Source organism: Phascolarctos cinereus, unplaced genomic scaffold, assembly GCF_003287225.1.
Source record: "Phascolarctos cinereus isolate Bilbo 61053 unplaced genomic scaffold, phaCin_HiC Scaffold_7;HRSCAF=346, whole genome shotgun sequence".
Lineage (NCBI taxonomy): Eukaryota > Metazoa > Chordata > Mammalia > Diprotodontia > Phascolarctidae > Phascolarctos > Phascolarctos cinereus.
This window is the reverse complement of record NW_027556180.1, coordinates 50,848,401-50,853,746: the sequence shown is the minus strand read 5'-3', so window position 1 is coordinate 50,853,746 and position 5,346 is coordinate 50,848,401. Positions and strand designations below refer to the sequence as shown.

The window sequence follows — 5,346 nt, the reverse complement described above, 5'->3', positions numbered from 1 at the left end:
GTCCCCTCCCTCTTTATTAAATGAAAGGAAATATGTTTTATCACTTAATTCCTAGGATCAAGATTGGTTTTTACATTTAATCACAATCCAGCTACTTTTTAATGTCTGTATACTGGGTGGGAAGGTGAAAGGAAGAATAAATTGATTGGTGTATGCCCAAACTAATTCTTCATTTACTTATTAAAAAAAATTGTAGTCATAATGGATATTATTCTGATACTGCTTTCTTCACTCTGCAGCAGTCCATACAAGTCTTTCCTTTTTTGGGGGGGGGGACTAGGCAATGGGGTTAGGTGACTTGCCCAGGGTCACACAGCTAGTGATTGTTATGTGTCTGAGGCTGGATTTGAACTCAGGTCTTCCAGACTTCAGGGCTGGTGCTCTATTCACTGTGCCACCTAGCTCTTCCAAGTCTTTCTTCTTTCAAAAGAGCCCATTACTCTCAAAATACATAGTATTTGGTATTATGTATCTAAATGTCCATGAAGATTGGTCTTTAAACATTCCAATGAGGCAAGAGAGGTATTATTGTGGGATGTCATGTAGGAAAATGAATGTTATTTTAAATACATTACAATTTCTGTGATAGTTCTTAAGTGAAAACATTTCAAAAATTGTCATGTTTTTCACTGCTCTGAATTTCAGACAGTATATACCAGTAAATAAATTCCATTAATAATGGTATTTTGATTGCAGTAGAAATACTTTTAATCAAATTATCTATGTCATTTAATGCCTTGATATTTTTTCCAGCAATATTGCTTTATAAGCTCAAAAATGTTTCCACAAAAGGTTAAAACTCCTGAGTGTACTTAATCATGGTAATAGTCATCAATTCTTTTTTCATGCTGAAAAACAATTTATCCTGGATACTAGCTCTTACCTGTGTGGAGGAACCAATTATTCAGATATGTGACTGATGAAAACTTTTTTCCCAAATATAACTAATGTCAATTCTAACAAATTATTACTCACTTTGTTGACTGAGAGATTTTAGTCACTAAATTTATCTTATACTAACAGACCATTGTCACTTTAAAAGAAAAGATACTGCCTGTTCCTACAGTTTTAAGGTTTACTTTGGGCCAGACAATAAGTAAATATGGTGAAAGAATCAGTCACTTTGACTGCTCCTTCACTACAAGCACACTAAGCCTTCATTTATCTTAAAATAATACTAGACTTTGGCATGTCTCTTCTATGGTTTTGGAGGGGAATATATGAATAAGAAAAATCATTTTGCCAAAGGGACAAAATTAAAGAGGGAATTGAGAAAATAAGGTTGAATCGGTATCCTGAAGCATTTTGCAAAGAGTTATATAGGATTTTGGTATTAAGTCCACTAAAAGAAAAGAAATTATGTTCTTCCCAATCCCTATTTTTTTCAATCATTGACTTTTCATGGGCCTTTTCCTTCCCTTTTCTGTTTTTCATGCTTGACATTCCTCTCATCTCTGTACTTTATCTTTACTTCTGCCACAAAGAATTCTCCTTTCTAGACAGTTTAAGTATGACCTCCAGCATGAAGCTCTTCTTAATCCCCCCATCATTGTCTTCCTGCCCAAACTACTTTGTATTTAACTTGGTGTTATTCAGTTGTGTCTGATTCTCTGTGATCCCATGAACTACAGGAAGCCATGCCATTCTTTCCTCCACTATCTCTCAAAGTTTGTCCAAGTTGATGTTTATTGTTTCCATGACACTTTTTACCCATCTTATCCTCTGCCATCCCCTTTTTCCTTTTGGCTTCAATCTTTCCCAACATCAGCATCTTTTCCAATGAGTACCACCTTCTCATTATGTGACCAAATTATTTAAGCTTCATCTTCAGTATTTGATCATCAGATATTTCAACATTCTGAAGTAATTTATTTAGGTATTGACTGGTTTGTCCAATAATTCTGAGAGTAATGTGCAACTATGCCCAAAGAGCTATGAAACTGGGAATACCTGTTGATCCAGCAGTAACACTACTAGGTCTATCTCAAAGAGATTAAAAAGGGTCAGGGAAAGAACCTATTTGTACTAAAAATATTCATCACAGCTCCTTTTGTGGTGGCTAAGAGTAAGAAATTGAAGGCATGTCTATCAATTGGGGAATGGCTGAACAAGTTGTGGTATATGATTGTAATGGGATATTATTGTGCTGTAAGAAATAACAAGCAAGATGATTTTTCAAAATGGAAAAACTTGCGTGAACTGATGCAAAGTGAAGTGAGCAGAACCAGGAAAACATTTACACAGCAATGGCAAGATTTTATGATGAAAAACTTTGAATGACTTAGCTATTCTCAAAAAAACAATGATTTAAGACAAGCCCAAAGGGCTCAAGATGAACAATACTATCTGCCTCCAGAGAAATAACTGATGTCATCTGAATATAGAATGAAGCATACTCTTTTTCTTGTTTCTTTTTCTTTCTCTTTCTACTTTCTTTTTTTTCTTTCTTTTCTTCCTTCCTTTTTCTTTCCTTCCTTGCTTCCTTCCTTCTTTTCTTTTGGACATGTATAACCTGGATCAGATAGCTTACCATCTCAGGGAGAATGGAGGAAAAAGATGGATAGAATTTAGAAATCAAAAATTTTTTAAATGAGTGTTAAAATTGTTTTTCCTATAATTGGGCAATGATAAAATATTATTTTTAAAAGCATTGACTGATTTGATCTCCCTCCTGTCCAAGGGACTCCCAGACATTTTTTTCCAGAGCGTTCAGCTTTCTTTCTAGTCCAAATCTCATAGCCATACATTGCTACTGGAAAAAAAACATATCTTTGGCTATATAGAACTTTATCATCAAAGTGAGATCTCTGCTTTTTAGTTTGATGTCCAGGACTTGCCATAGCTTTTCTTCCAAAGAGTGAGCATCTTATAATTTCAAGGCTGTAGTTGCCATCTGCAGTGATGTTTGACCCCAGGATTATAAAATCTGACACCACTTCCATTTCTTCTCCATCTATTGTCCAAGAAGTGATGGGATCCATTTGATTTGATTTTTGCGTTTATTTATTTGTATTCATTCAATTTAAATTTATGATATAAATACTTAAATACACATTATCTCCCTTATTAGAATATACACTCCTGTTGAGCTGTGATTTTTTATTTCATTTTTTGAATGTTCATTCTAAGCTTTCAGGACAAGGTGGACAGTTGATAATTTTTTGTTAAAAAATGTAATGTGGCAAGCTTCAAGAGGGCAGAAAACAATCTTTTATTTTGATTAATCTAGCCTTAATTATTTATTATTGCTACATAATTAGGTGTGAATTGTATTGATTCTACAATTGATTGATGAGGCATCATTATGTTAGATCATCCAGAGATTTCATTTATTATTTTTTCCATATTTCATTTATTTTATTTTTAATTTATGGAATAAAACAAACACTTTCATAATATACTATACTTTTTCAAAGCTGCACAGCTTTTCATTTGTCTTTGCTTTCTTGTTGGTTTTCTTTTGTTCTCTGTGCACTTTTACTTTATTTTTCTCTTCCCTCTCCCTCCACCTACAGAAGGCTACATTTAAACTTGTACATACATACATAAAAATAGCTATCTCTAAAAATAAACATATCTACCCATCTACACTTATACACATATATGTATTTCCACCTGTCATCTGTTTCTCTGAAAGTGGTTAGATTCTACCTTCATAAGACCAAATGCATGTTTTTCTAAATCAACCACTCCTCATTTCCCACACCACAGCAATATTCCAAATGAAGCACATCCTATTTGAGAGATTGTGAAAGATTTTTTGTTTGTTTGTTTATTTGCTTTTTTTTTGGCCAATTTTCTGCATTACTTCTATTCTTGGATATCTAGGTTTTATTTATACAAGAAAATTTTCATTTAAAATAATCAAAATCATCCATTTTATACTTTAACAATATTCTGACCTTGTAATATAACTTAAGGTCTGATACTGCTTAATCTACTTCCTTCACATCTTTGTCCCCCTCCTGGTTTCTGTGAAGTTCCCGAATATTTGTTCTTACAAAAGAAATTTTTTATTATTTATTTTAACTTAGTAATTGTTTTTAGTAATTTTGATGACATTGAATAAATCAATTTGTTAGGTAGAATTGTCATTTAATAATTACATTGGATGTATCTACCCATTAATAGTACATGCTATTTCAATTATTCAGATCTGAGTTTATTTGCATAAAAAGTGTTTTAGGTTTATGTTCATATATTTCTGTGTTTGTTTTGGCAAGTGTATATTCAGGTATTTTATACTGTTTATTTTAAATGTTCTAAAACAATATTAAATAATATTGCTGATGATGTAGTTTCTCTATTTTTCTCATTTGATTAAATCTCTTTTAACTTTAACTTTGTCTGAGATTACAATTAGTTACTACCCCTGAATTACTTAGATAATAAATTCAATTGCTGCCCTTTATTTTATCTTTGTGTGTTTCTCTCATTTTTATAATGTTTCCTGAAAGCAACATATTGTTTAATTAACATTTTTAACCTGTTCTGCCTTTCTGTTTTCTGTTTTATGGGTAGATTCATACCATTCATACTCTAAGCTACAACTACTTATTGTGTATTTTCCTCCTTCCTGTTTTTCCTCACTATCCTTCTCACTGTATTTACCTTATCATTCCTCACTCCCTTGCTCTACTTCTACTTGCTACCTTGCCCTCCTATTTCTTAACCTACCAACCCATCTAAAAATATGGAACACTCCAACAATTTGCATGTATTCCTTGTGCAGGGATCATGCTAATCTTCTCTGTATTGTTCCAATTTTAGTATATGTGCTGCCAAAGCAAGCACCAAGCCATTCCATTCTGACCTGTTTCTTTTTTTTTGCTTTCAATAGTATTCTATTTTTTCCCCACAATTACATATCAAGACAATTTTCAGCATTCATTTTTAGGCTATTTTGAGTTCCACATTCTTATCCTTCCTTTCCCGCCCCTCCTCTGACAATGGGAGGCAGTCTGATATACTGTATATATATATATATATATATATATATATATATATATATATATATATATGCTATTATGTAAAACATGTCTATATTCATCACAGTTGTGGAAGAAGTAACAGATAAAAAGAAGAATAAAACACTAGAAAGAATAAAGTGGAAAAAATGCTTTGATCTGCATTCAGAGTCCTTCAATTCTTTATCTGGGTATAGATAGCATTTTCCTTCATGATTCCTTTGTACTTGCCTTAGATCACTGTGTTGCTGAGAAAGTTGAACCTTTCAGAGTTGATCATCATATGGTGTTTCTGAAACTGTATGCAATGTTTTCTCAGTTATGCTCATTTCACTTTGCATCAGTTTCTACAAATCTTTCCCTGTTTTTTCTGAAATAT

The 5,346-nt window shown here is 32.5% G+C and overlaps 1 non-coding gene across 1 annotated transcript; it reads right to left on the bottom strand.

The window, feature by feature from the left end:
* Positions 1 to 4,687: 4,687 nt before the first annotated feature.
* Positions 4,688 to 4,794, bottom strand: LOC144454914 (U6 spliceosomal RNA). The gene has a single exon (XR_013483462.1). It is a non-coding gene; the product is annotated as a U6 spliceosomal RNA (small nuclear RNA).
* Positions 4,795 to 5,346: the final 552 nt, after the last annotated feature.